We start from the raw sequence: 14758 nt of genomic DNA on the forward strand, positions 1-14758 counted from the left end.
GCGCGGGGCGGCAGGGTAGCCTAGTGGTTAGAGCATTGGACTACCGAAAGGTTGCAAGTTCGAATCCCGAGCTGACAAGGTACAAATCTGTCATTCTGCCCCTGAACGGGCAGTTAACCCAATGTTCCTAGGCCATCATTAAAAATAAGAATTTGTTCTTAAAACCTCTTAAAGAGGCTGTGAATCTTTGCAGCTTTTTGTTAAAAATCGCGCAAAATTTCAACGTCCTGCTACTCATATATAGTATATGCATATGATTAGTATGTGTGGATAGAAAACACTCTGAAGTTTCTAAAACTGGTTAAATCTTGTCTGTGACTATAACAGAACGTGTGTAGGAGGCAAAATCCCAAGGAAAACTGTTCACAAAAAACTCAAAAAAATATCCCTCCGCCAGTCTCTGTATTGTCTATGGCAAGGGAAAATAGATAGTGTCCAGTTTACAGTTCCTACAGCTTCCACACGATGTCGCCAGTCTTGGCAATTGGGTTGAAGTTTATCCTTGGTGAAATGAGGAATAGGTACTTCCTGTCATCGAGTACACCGGAGGAAGTTATGAAAGGGAGGATATGGACCATGATTTCAAGACTTGCTGCTATTGAATACAGATCGCCCCGTGATCAATTTGATCGATTATTAACGTTTACTAATACCTAAAGTTGGATTACAAAAGTAGTTTGAAGTGTTTTGTCAAAGTTTATAGGCAACTTTTTTAATTAAAAAAAATGACGTTGCGTTTTGGAAAGGTGCTTTTTCCTGGATCAGACGGGCTTCATAAATGGACATTTTGGGTATACATGGACAGATTTAATTAAAAAAAAGACCCAATTGTGATGTTTAAGGGACATATAGGAGTGCCAACAAAGATGCTCGTCAAAGGTAATGAATGTTTTATATTTTATTTCTGCGTTTTGTGTAGCGCCGGCTACACTAATTATTTTGTTTACGTCCCCTTTAGGTATTTCGGGGGGTTGCATGCTACAGATAATAGCTTCTCATGCTTTCGCCGAAAAGCATTTTAAAAATCTGACATGTTGGCTAGATTCACAGCGAGTGTAGCTTTAATTGAGTACCCTGCATGTGTGTTTTAATGAACGTTTGAGTTGTATCGAGTACTATTAGTTGTCACTCTGAAATTTCCGCTGATGTTGATCCCTGTACAGGGACAGCAGCCATAAAAGGTTTTAACTAACTTGCTTAGTTAAATAAAGGTAAAATAAAATAGAATATCCAATACTACTAATAATACATAGTCTAAAACCGGTTCATCTCAATATCTAATGCCCTTCATCTGCATTGATCTGATAAACACAGGACAGGTGTAGTATTTCATCAAATGAGAGACTTAATTTCAACCAGTAGATTATGTGAAATCCTTTAATGAAAAGCTCATTTATCCAAGTGTTATAAATACAAGTTCAATCTGTGCTTCAATGCATATCTGTTGTGCATTATAAAAACAGAGGAAGAAAGAGGTGTAAAAGACAGAAAGAGAAGAGGTAAGCACATAGGAGCAGGAAAGGCAGCACATGATTAATGAATCACAGTGCTCCCTAAATATTCTCTCAGTTCATCACAATTACATAACCTTTGGGCCAACGAGAGACAATATTATCTTAAAAGAGGTGAGGTGGCGATGATGGGACTGGGGGTTGGCATCCTCTCACATCAAAACATATCTGCAGACGAGAGACAGATGGAGAGAGCATGTTTAAGCCTTGTTTTATTTTTTATTCTAACATTGTTAGTCATCAATCAGGAGGTGAAATGCAAAACTGACCTATCTGTATTTCAATGTAAAGCATCTCTTTATTAATTATACTTCCTAGTTAAAGTGAGAACCACTGCTCTTCATTGGGACCTCTTCATATGTAGACAGGCTTTCACAGCTCTCTTTATCTGAGGACCGATAACCTCACAAGAAACAGACTTCATTTAGTCAAATTATACCGTACTGAATATAATGTTACTATTATCTCCATCCTCACTTCTAGGGACAGGAACTCGACAAAAGTACCTGCCCTATCTAGAATAGTCTACTCTCTCACTTTGACAGTTGGGGCTTCTACACTTTCACCCTCCAAAGCTGTTAGCTAGCTACCTACAAATGCATTTGGAGTTCATTTTTTACAGTGATAAATCATAAAGATACCGAGCTAATATGATGTTAGGTAGCCTGTGATATTTAAATCACTTAGCTAGCTATCTAGACAGTATATGAAGTTGGCTAGATAGCTAGCTAGCCAACTAGCTAGTTAATTTAGCATCTCATTTGAATTAGCCTGCACTGTCGCTAATTAGCTAATAATACATAGTTTAAAAAAAATGTTTGTCATGTGTTTACTTACTTAAATAGGTTCTCCCAGCCACGTGGATAATTGGAAACAGGGCAGCAAAGTTTGCTTGTCACCAGAGCGTTATAGACAATATTACTATTGAACTATGTACCCATTTAATAACCAGACCTTCATACAAACTTGCTATGCTGAATTCTTGCCGCACAATCGAACGCCCACAAGCGACTCACAAGGTGCGGCCTAAGCTGCACGCGTCAATTTACCACTATCTAGTGTACATGCACAGTTAGGCCTACTTGTAGCTAACATTTAAGTTAACCTTAGCTATTTCTGTGGCTTGAGACTGTCCCCACAAGGAAACATTATAGTTAGCCTGAGGGGTTAGGTTTAGGGTTAGGGTTACAATTAGGGTTACGGTTAGAATCAGAATTAGGGTTAGGGGAAATAGGATTTTGAATTGGCTTACATTTTTTTGTACACACAAAGATTGTAAAACATATACGTGTGTGTGTTTTATCCTGAAGAAAGCTAAACATTTTTCGTGTACATGCCCCCCTCAGTGGGAGATAACAACTATTGCATTTCAGCTTCCAGCTTTCTCCAAGGGCTCTTTGGGATCAAGAGTCACTGTTACCCTCTGCTGGAAAATAGGTCACTAGTGATTAAACAAAGAAATATATAGAATTAAGAGCACATGAGCTACAGAGATGGAGTGATGACATCCTTCCACTTAGAGATGAACCCTGGTCATAGACGCAGCTCAAAACCACAGATGTCCTCCAACCTAAACTGTTAGTTATCTCAGGAAGTTGCTGTACCACAAGGCTGCAGGTTTCTGGTAAACTAAGTCATACTATGACATCTTGTTAAACACTTGTTATCTCCAACAGAGTAAATAACTTCGATACATCAGAATGTCTGATTTTCTTTTACAGAATTTCACAGAATTTGGTGACAGATGATCTTGATAACAGTAAATATGTTTATTAGCAAATCATTTAAATATTCCATTAAAGCTGGAGAAGGTGAAGAAGGTAAAGACATATCCCGCAATGAAAAATGTGCAAATGCTAAATAAATCTAGTTTCTACTCTTCCTGTTTCACCTCAGAGTCGGGTTGCTCTGAACTTCACCACAGCAATGACGTTGCACAGGATGAAGAGCACTGCATTAACAGTTTTTGGAAGGTAGAAGAGTGTTCTCTCCCATCTGTAGAAGAACAACACTGCTTTGAGGACATGATACTGCAATTTCAAACAGACATATGAGGCATACCTGGGACATTTTTTAAAGTGATTTTAAAACAACACAATTCATTAATCCAATAATTGACATTTAAATAAATGACCTTTTTGCTTGTTGAGTACCGGTTAGAGGTGGTAGTGTACACTTACCCCTGGGCTACATGGTGTGTGTTGTTGACTGGGGCCTGAGAGGTGGAAGAGGAGACAGCAGGATCTACAGATGTGGGTGAGGTCATAGAGATGTCTTGAGTGGTCTGTTTGTCTGTCAAGGTGCAACAGTTTCCGTATGTAATTTATTAGTGTTGAAGTGACACAATTTCAGCGTGAGATGGCAATGCTTTAAATTAACAAAATGACTTCAGTTGGATTCTGTGAATTTGAAAGACTCATTCCACTATTTTTGGATATAACTGGTCTCATTACTTACTAATGATGGTGTCAGTCTGTGTTGTGGTCAGTTGATTAACAGTGGAGATGATGATGTTGCAATAGGGGGTAGGGGTGGTGGTGGAGGCAGGTGTGGTACTCTGTGTTGTGGTCAGTTAATTGACAGTGATGTGAACAGGCATCTGTAGGTCTCCTCTGGAACACCAGTACCAGCCAGTATCTCCCATATTCAATCCATTCAGAGTCACTGTTAAAATGTGTCTGTTGTTGTGATCAATGTTCTGCTGTGATGTCACTGATGTTCCATCTAAAATCGCTGAACATCTCCCCACCAAGGGGATATAGTAGATACCCATCTTACACCACAACCACTTCTTAACCACAGTGTTACTATAGTAACAACGGACAGTGACACTCCCTCCTTCTACTCCAGAAACTTCCTGTTGGTCCACGTAGAGTTCTGGTGTACCTGAACACAGAGGTGCAGACACAAATTCACCAAGGGAGAAGTAACACGTGTCATATCATAAATCCACTTCAATCAGTGTAGATGAAGAAGAGGTGGAGGTGACAGGTTAAATGATTTTTAAGCCTTGAGACAATTGAGACATGGATTTGTATGGACAAGACAAAATCTTTAAGTGCTTTTGAAAACGGTATGGTAGTAGGTGCCAGGTGCACCGGTTTGAGTGTGTCAAGAACTCCAACGCTGCTGGGATTTTCACACTCAACAGTTTTCTTGTGTATCAAGAATGGTCCACCACCCAAAGGTTATTCAGCCAACTTGACAGAACTGTGGAAAGCATATGAGTCAACATGGGCCAGCATCTCTCTGGAACGCTCAATATTAGGAAGGTGTGCCTAATGTTTTGTGCACTCAGTGTATACAAACACTTAATTGATGATGCTATGTATTGGCCAATGAGAGGCTTTGAAGCACCTGTCTGCCATATTGGTACTCTTCAGAAGGAGTGGTCTTCAACAGGAATGACGGGAATTGGACAGTATATCAACTTAATGTCTCAAAGATAATTAATGCATGTATTTAAAAACACACTCCAGCTATGTTTTAACATTTCCTGTTGAGTAATAAAATCCCATGTGCACTTTAAGGGTAAAAAAATGTTTTGATGAGTTGGTCTGATGGGAATCTGTGATGTCATCGGCCTCACCCTTATGGGAACAATAGAGGAACGATGGACAACAAAAGAGGAAAGGTCCATCCCACACCTGTGCCATGTCATGAGGATACCTAGACCACCTATTGAGATGTGATCAATGAGGTGAAAAGGTGACAACTTCAATCAATTACCCCATCAGAACCCAAAATATACAGTTGAAGTTGGAAGTTTACATACACCTTAGCCAAATACATTTATACTCAGTTTTTCACAATTCCTGACATTTAATCCTAGTAAAAATTCCCTGTTAGGTCAGTTAGGATCACCACTTTATTTTAAGAATGTGAAATGTCTGAATAATAGTAGAGATAATTATTTATTTGAGCTTTTATTCCTTTCGTCACATTCCTAGTGGGTCAGAAGTTTACATACACTCAATTAGTATTTGGTAGCATTACCTTTAAATTGTTTAACTTGGGTCAAACGTTTCATGTAGCCTTCCACAAGATTCCCACAATAAGTTGGGTGAATTTTTGCCCATCCCTCCTGACAGATCTGGTGTAACTGAGTCAGGTTTGTAGGCCACCTTGCTTGCACACACTTTTTCAGTTCTGCCCACAAATGTTCTATAGGATTAATGGGATTTGTGATGGCCACTCCAATACCTTGACTTTGTTGTCCTTAAGCCATTTTGCCACAACTATGGAAGTATGCTTGGGGTCATTGTCCATTCAGAAGACCCATTTGCGACCAAGCTTTAACTTCCTGACTGATGTCTTGAGGTGTTGCTTCAATATAGCCACACAATTTTTCTTCCACATGAAGCCATCTATTTTGTGAAGTGCACCAGTCCCTCCTGCAGCAAAGCATCCCCAGAACGTGATGCTGCCACCTCCATGCTTCATGGTTGGGATGGTGTTCTTCGGCTTGCAAGCCTCGCCCTTTTTCCTCCAAACATAACGATGGTCATTATTAGACGTCGACCGATTAATCGGAATGGGCGATTAATTAGGGCCGATTTCAAGTTTTCATAACCATCACCATCGGTAATCGCCCTATTTTGACAACGATTATGGGAGATTACATTGCACTCCATGAGGAGACAGCATGGCAGGCTGACTACCTGTTACGCGAGTGCAGCAAGGAGCCAAGGTATGTTGCTAGCTAGCATTAAACTTATCTTATAAAAAAACAATCAATCTTAACATAATCACTAGTTAACTACACATGGTTGATGATATTACTAGTTTATCTAGCTTGTCCTACGTTGCATATAATCGATGCGGTGCCTGTTAATTTATCATCGAATCACAGCCTACTTCGCCAAACAGGTGATGATTTAACAAGCGCTGTCTTTTCATGAAAAAGCACGGTCTTTGCACCAATGTACCTAACCATAAACATCAATGCCTTTCTTTAAAGTCAATACACAAGTATATATTTTTAAACCTGCATATTTAGTTAATATTGCCTGCCAACATGAATTTATTTGTGTCACTTCTCTTGCATTTTGTGCAAGTAGAGTCAGGGTATATATGCAGCAGTTTGGGCCGCCTGGCTCGTTGTGAACTGTGTGAAGACCATTTCTTCCTAACAAAGACCGTAATTAATTTGCCAGAATTGTACATAATTATGACATAACATTGAAGGTTGTGCAATGTAACAGCAATATTTCGATTTATGGATGCCACCCGTTAGATAAAATACGGAACGGTTCTGTATTTCACTGAAAGAATAAACATTTTGTTTTCGAAATGATAGTGTCTGGATTTGACCATATTAATGACCTAAGGCTCATATTTCTGTGTGTTATTATAATTAAGTCTATGATTTGATATTTGATAGAGCAGTCTGACTGAGCAGTAGTAGGCAGCAGCAGGTTCGTATGCATTCATTCAAACAGCACTTTACTGCATTTGCCAGCAGCTCTTCGCTGTGCTTCAAGCATTGCACTGTTTATGACTTCAAGCCTATCAACTCCCGAGATTAGGCTGGCAATACTATAGTGCCTATAAGAACATCCAATAGTCAAAAGGTTAATGAAATACAAATGGTATAGAGAGAAATAGTCCTATAAATACTATATTAACTACAACCTAAAACCTCTTACCTGGGAATATTGAAGACTCATGTTAAAAGGAACCACCAGCTTTCATATGTTCTCATGTTCTGAGCAAGGAACTTAAATGTTAGCTTTTTTACATGGCACATATTGCACTTTTACTTTCTTCTCCAACACTTTGTTTTTGCATTATTTAAAACAAATTGAACATGTTTCATTATTTATTTGCGACTAAATTTATTTTATTGATGTATTATATTTAGTTAATATAAAAAAGTGATCATTAAGTATTGTTGTAATTGTCATTATTACAAATATATATTTACATAAGAAAAAAATTGGCCGATTTTAATTGGTATCGGATTTTTTTGGTCCTCCAATAATCGGTTTCAGCGTTGAAAAATCATGATCGGTCGACCTCTAGTCATTAGCCAAACAGTTCTATTTTTTGTTTCATCAGACCAGAGGACATTTCTCCAGAAAGTACAATCTTTTTCCCCATGTGCAATTGCAAACCGTAGTCTGGCTTTTTTTATGGCAGTTTTGGAGCAGTGGCTTCTTCCTTGCTGAGCGGTCTTTCAAGTTATGACGATATAGGACTCGGTTTACTGTGAATATAGATAATTTTGTACCTGTTTCCTCCAGCATCTTCACAAGGTCCTTTGCTGTTGTTCTGGGATTGATTTGCACTTTTTGCACCAAAGTATGTTCATCTCTAGGAGACAGAACGTCTCCTTCCTGAGTGGTATGACGGCTGCGTGGTCCCTTGGTGTTTATAATAATAATATGCATATATTAGTACCAGAGACAGAGTAGGAGGCAGTTCACTCTGGGCACGCTATTCATCCAAAAGTGAAAATGCTGCCTCCTATCCCAATTAACTGTGTACCCATTTAATAACCAGATCTTCATACAAACTTGCTATGCTGAATTCTTGACGCACAATCGAACGTGCTGCCATATGCTTCCAGCACGCCCACAAGCGACTCACAAGGGGCGGCCTAAGCTGCACGCGTCAATTTAGCGCTATGCAGTGTACATGCACCGTTAGGCCTACTTGTAGCTAACATTTAAGTTAACCTTAGCTACCTCCGTGGCTTGAGACTGCTAGCTAACAATAAACGGAACGGAGGGAATATGCCAGACCCCCCTAAAAGAGGCTTTGCCCCCCTATCCAGTAATCTCTAGTGACGTCCCTGGGCTAAACACTGCACGCTTCTTTACCAAAGGTTCATTGCCACGTTCATGTGCTTTCGGAGTTCTGTGCAATTCCTAGTTCTGACTGGGTAGTTTCACTTGAATGACCCTCCAAGTTGGAATTACAAGAGGAAAATTAGAAAATATTGCTGCCTGAGTTGCTGAGTTCTGACGTTTCACCACTGATCTAGGAACATTTTCAACCAAAAGATGACAACAAATCCGTTTTTGACCACTACAGCCTCATCAGTATGTAATTTGTAATGTAATTAGATTGACCATATTGGCAATATCAAGGTAGCTAAACTCTTACTGGTTGAAGAATTGTTCTGACCAAATCACCAAATAGCACATGAATGAAACAAAGTCGTATTTCCGACACCAAAAATGTGAAATTTTGACAAGCACATGAATGTAGGATTTTTATTTTTTATTTAACTAGGCAAGTCAGTTAAGAACAAATTCTTATTTACAATGATGGGCTGCCCCGGCCAAACCCGGACGATGCTTGGCCAATTGCGCACTGCCCTATGGGACTCCCAATCATAGCCAGATGTAATACAGCCTGGATTCGAACCAGGGACTGTAGTGACACCTCTTGAACTTAGATGCAGTGCCTTAGACCGCCGCTCCACTCAGGTCATCACTAGATTCCATACCCAGAAAGTCATTAATCCCACTAATTTCTACATTTGATCTTCTTAAAATTTGATTTTAAACCTGACTTTATCCCTGACCTAACCACACTGTTAAACTTAACCCTAACCATATTGTTAACCTAACCACACTGTTAACCTTAACCCTAACCTAACCACACTGTTAACCTTAACCCTAACCTTTAATAAAATGTGGCTATGGAATCTGACTTTGTGGCTGTGGAATCTGACTCTGTGGCTGTGGAATCTGACTGTGGCTGTGGAAGCTAATAGAATTTGCTTATCATGGTCTGCCCACGACTCCGGTTCTGGGACCAGCTCAACCCCAGCGTTTAAATTGCTTTAGCACCTCCTACAGAAACAATGCATTTCAATGAAAAAAAACACATTCAAAATTACAAATAATATTCAAAATAACATAAAAGGTGCCATAAATTAATCAAAGTAAATGTTGATGGATACCAACTTAGGGAACTTAAACAGTAACATATGATAAATGCCCCACTGTTAATAACCCCCCTCCCTCATACTTTAACAGATTTGGTTTGAACCCCGGGATCTCCTTTACATGTGTCCTTCAACTCTCCACTTGGGTTCATCATTTATTTTGGGCAGACAGAGACCAGGACACGCGAGTTTTCAATGGCGACCACAAACAGTTCTGATTTTGTATATAGGTTTATAACTTTTATGAAACAGCACAGTTGGAAAATATATGGCAAACATAAATCAACACTGAGATAGATGGGAGGGGTAGAGGGGATGGGTAGAGGGGAGGAGTTGAGGGGATGGGTAGAGGGGAGGAGTTGAGGGGAGGAGTTGAGGGGAGCTGAAGGACTAAAAACAAACAAAATACAACTAATGTCAAATATACTGTGTCAGTAAAATGTATATAGTATGTAAAAGCTGGATATAGAAGCCTAAGTGTTGTTGTCCGTGTGTATATATATATATACACACACACACACACACACACAGCACTGTATATATTTACAAAATAATATATGGGGGATTGGAAATAATGCAGACAATTACCCCCATATCTAAAAATAAATAAGTAAAGTGATTCCCAATAAATATAACATGATTTACAAAAAGAAAATGTTTGTGTAATTCCTACAAATAGTTGCTATAAATAGATGTAACAATTGCATTGAACCCTCAATGTCCATTGTTTAACATATATACCGTGTATATAGTACATTTGATTATTACAGTAGATATTATAAATTGTAGCTGTCTATACTAAGATCTTAATACACGTTTGATCATGATTAGTTACAGGCATAGGACATTAAACTAGATCAATAAGATCATGATGTAAGAAATAAGAGACAAGGGGAAGGTGGTGGAACATAACTAATAACAGAAATGTGATGATAATCAGAACAAACACAGCAGACCGTCTTAAGTAGTTTATTACACTAAAGGATAGAGGTGTCTTCCTGGGATGGGTTAAGAGGTATGACAGAATCATATTGGAGGCAGATAGATGTTGTGACACAGGAGAGGGGAGTGTTCTGTCCTTCCAGTAAAAGGAAGGTCTTCTCAGTCAGTCGCTACTGTGCTGCTGCTGCCCTCTGCTGGAGAGGAAGTGAAACATTCAGTCACAGTCTGCATTGTGACGTTTCCACTAGATACAGATCTAGGATCAGCTTCCCCTCCTAAAAGAGGATGTATAGTACACATAGTAATGTGGTGTTGTCTGTATCTTTGTTGAGAGATCAGCATCATCTGGTACAACAGACAGAGGAGACACCAACACTGACCTGTGTGGTCACCTGCAGAGCTAGTGAGCTGTAGACCACATTATCATCTGGTTCTGCTGACTACAGAGGAGGAACAGGTAGAGAGGTGAACAGGGACAGTTCTGTCATGATGGAGATACACTATAAAACACACTTCTCTGTGAAATTAAAAGTGTAGACAGTTATATTTGTGATATGCAACATAAAGGTGATATATTAGGCCTACAGCTATAATGGTGACGTAACCATGACTATATTAACACTGAGGAAACAATCACCTACTGTTGTTTCTGATAACATAATACTAGCTGTGGAGAATCAGTAGAACAGCTTTACCTTGGTCTGTCCTTTTAGTTGGGTCTTGTGCTGGAGGCTGACAGTGCTGTATGTGACATCATCATCAGCTTCAGGAAATGGATCCTGTTGGTAGAGAGAGACCCAAATAACAAAAATGTGTTGTTATACTGTTATAGTGTACATTTACCTATTGCTTGTTCCAAGACAGAAAATTAGACTGGAAATAATATTGTTTTCTAAAACAGATGCACATTTGCCAAGGCAGTGACGTTTTATGAGTAACAGCAATAATGTTGTCTAAGAGCCGAGATGCTTGCAGCCATAAGTTGACCTTCTCTTCTGTCCTGAACTGATCAGGCATCACAGTGCTGTACATCACGTCATGGTGGCTCCCTGGGTTTGGGCTCTGAGAAATTGATAACACAGAAGGTAAACATATGGATACACGCACAGGAAAAGAGATAAACTAACTTCAGATACTCAGCTCACACTGCAGAGATGGAGGTGAGAGAGAGAGAGAGGGGGGGGAGAGAGAACCCCAGCTCACACTACAGAGATGGAGGAGAAAGAGAGAAAGAGGGAGAGCTAGGCAGAGAGAGAGAGTGAGATTGCGAGAGAGAGAGAAATCCCAGCTCATTCCGCAGAGATGGAGGAGAATGAGAGAGAGAGAGAGATATTCACTTTATATATTATCTACCTCACTAGCTTTGGCAATGTTAAACACATGTTTCCCATGCCAATAAAGCCCTTGAATTGAATTGAGAGAGACAGAAGCCCAGCTCACACTGCAATGATGGAAGAGAGAGAGAGAACCCCAGCTCACACTGTAGAGATGGAGGAGAGAGAGAGAGAGAGAGCGAGTGGCATAGGGAGGAGAGAGAGAACCCCAGCTCACACTGTAGAGATGGAGGAGAGAGAGAGCGAGTGGCATAGGGAGGAGAGAGAGAGAGAGAAAGAAATCCCCAGCCCACACTGCAGAGATGCCAAAAATACTTTCACCCGGCCACCAAACATCAGTTGATTGTAAGCATTTTGCGAGACAATGCCTCAAAAGCTAATGTCTACCTGACCGACTATTCCAACCTGGACTTGAACAGCGTTTATGACCAGGTCCACCTCTACAAAGCAGCAATCTCAACTTTCTCCAGGACCCTGAAGGACGTCACCCTGAACCGGACCCCCAGCAACTCACACAGGAGGAGCAGAGCAACGGACTCCCCACCCAGATTAGCGAGACACCCTCCCAGACCTATAAGACCCCCTCTTGAAAGACCTGCACTTAGAGAAGCCATGCCAAGATGACCTACACCCAGACCACAGCATCACCAGCCACATCCCAACCAGCTAAGAATACCCCAAGCAAAACCTGGCCACACCCTTTATAGGTAACCCCCATTTCAGACCTATGCCCCTTCTGCCCACCCCATCCCCCCCACCCCTGTGGCAAGGACCTCAACATGACAGCAGAACATAAGCCCAGGCCGTGAGCAGAGCAACAGCCCCAACCACCACTATAACACCCTTCCAAGCCCCATCCTGCAATCTAAGAGTTACAGTTGAAGTTGGAAGTTAATATACACTTAGCTTGGAGTCATTAAAAATCATTTTTCTACCTCTCCACAAATGTCTTGTTAACAAACTATAGTTTTGGCAAGTCGGTTAGGACATCTACTTTGTGCATGACACATGTAATTTTTCCAACAATTGTTTACAGAGAGATTATTTCACTTATAATTCACTCTATTACAATTCCAATGGGTCAGAAGAATACATACACTAAGTTGACTGTCTTTAAACAGCTTGGAAAATTCCAGAAAATGATGTCATGAATTTAGAAGCTTCTGATAGGCGAGCTGACATAATTTGAGTCAATTGGAGGTGTCCCTGTGGATGTATTTCAAGGCCTACCTTCAAACTCAGTGCCTCTTTACTTGACATCATGGGAAAATCAAAAGAAATCAGCCAGACTTCAGAAAGAATTGGGGACCTCCACAAGTCTGGTTCATCCTTGGGAGCAATTTCCAAACGCCTGTTCATCTGTACAAACAATAGTACGCAAGTATAAACACCATGGGACCACGCATACCGTTCAGGAAGGAGACTTGTTATGTCTCCTAGAGATGAACGTTCTTGGTGCGAAAACTGCAAATCAATCCCAGAACAACAGCAAAGGACCTTGTGAATATGCTGGAGGAAACAGGTACATTAGTATCTAATTTCTTTGGAGAAATGTCCTCTGGCCTGATGAAACAAAAATATAACTGTTTGGCCACAATGACCATCGTTATGTTTGGAGGAAAAAGGGGGAGGCTTGCAAGCCAAAGAACACCATCCCAACCATGAAGCACGGGGGTGGCAGCATCATGTTGTGGGGGTGATTTGATGCAGGAGGGACTGGTGCACTTCACAAAATAGATGGCATCATGAGATAGGAACATTATGTGGATATATTGAAGCAACATCTGAAGATCAGTCAGGAAGTTAAAGCTTGGTCGCAAATGGGTCTTCCAAATGGACAATGACACCAAGCATACTTCCAAAGTTGTGGCAAAATGGCTTAAGGACAACAAAGTCAAGGCATTGGAGTGGCCATCAAAAAGCCCTGACCTCAATCCTATAGACAATTTGTGGGCAGAGCTGAAAAAGCATGTGCGAGCAAGTAGGCCTACAAACCTGACTCAGTTACACCAGCTCTGTCAGGAGGAATGGGCCAAAATTCACCCAACTTATTGTGGAAAGCTTGTGGAAGGCTACCCGAAATGCTTGACCGAAGTTAAACAATTTAAAGGCAATACACTCAATTAGTATTTGGTAGCATGTAAACTTCTGACCAACTGGGAATGTGATGAAAGACATAAAAGCTGAAATAAATCATTCTCTACTATTATCATGTCATTTCACTTTCTTAAAATAAATTGGTGTATAACCTAAATTGGTACATAACCTAAAACAGGGAATTTTTACTAGGATTAATTGTCAGGAATTGTGAAAAACTGAGTTTAAATGTATTTGGCCAAGATGCACGCAAACCTCCGACTTCAACTGTACGTATCAGATGCTCAACATGCTCTGCTCACACACTGTGATGGTCCAGGCCTAAACCACTCAAAAACAACCCTAGGCACTATGGAACACACATCTTTAACTATCTCATCCTGGAATATACAAGGTCTGAGGTCATCTGGCTTTAGCCTAAAGAGCAGGAACCCAGACTTCAAAGAAATTGGAAATATAGACATTGTCATCCTACAAGAAACATGGTATAAATGAGACGGACCCACTGGTTGCCCTCTAAGCTACAGAGAGCTGTTAGCCACATCCACCAATCTATCAGGTGTCAAACAGGGAAGAGACTCAGGGGGTATGCTAATTTCGTATAGAGCAGACCTAACCCACTCCATTTGTCAAAACAGGAACATTTTACATCTGGCAAGAAACTAATAATGAAATGATCTCAACAGAGAAGAATGTCCTCATGTGTGCTACCTATATCCCCCCAATAGAATCCCCGTGCTTTAACGATGACAGCTTCTCCATCCTAGAGGGGGAGATCAACCATTTCCAGTCTCAGGGATGTGTGCTAGTCTGTGGCGGCCTAAATGTCAGAACCTGACACCCTCAGAACACAGGGGGACAAACACCTACCTGGAGGTGACCATATTCCCTCCCCCATATGCCTCCCTCAAATCAAATCAAATTTTATTTGTCACATACACATGGTTAGCAGATGTTAATGCGAGTGTAGCGAA

The 14758-nt window shown here is 40.5% G+C and overlaps 1 long non-coding RNA gene across 2 annotated transcripts; it reads right to left on the reverse strand.

Annotated features, from left to right (window-relative positions):
* Window positions 1-9942: 9942 nt before the first annotated feature.
* On the reverse strand, window positions 9943-11563 carry LOC112235222. 2 transcript variants are annotated; one of them, XR_002951018.2, is made up of 3 exons: window positions 11049-11563; window positions 10734-10793; window positions 9943-10544 (listed from the first exon to the last, which is right to left on the reverse strand). It is a non-coding gene; the product is annotated as an uncharacterized LOC112235222 (long non-coding RNA). The 2 variants fall into 2 exon arrangements; XR_002951017.2 differs by having other exon boundaries at window positions 9943-10547.
* Between the last annotated feature and the right edge of the window lie 3195 nt (window positions 11564-14758).

The sequence above is a fragment of the Oncorhynchus tshawytscha genome, linkage group LG06 (assembly GCF_018296145.1).
Source record: "Oncorhynchus tshawytscha isolate Ot180627B linkage group LG06, Otsh_v2.0, whole genome shotgun sequence".
In the NCBI taxonomy this organism is placed as follows: domain Eukaryota; kingdom Metazoa; phylum Chordata; class Actinopteri; order Salmoniformes; family Salmonidae; genus Oncorhynchus; species Oncorhynchus tshawytscha.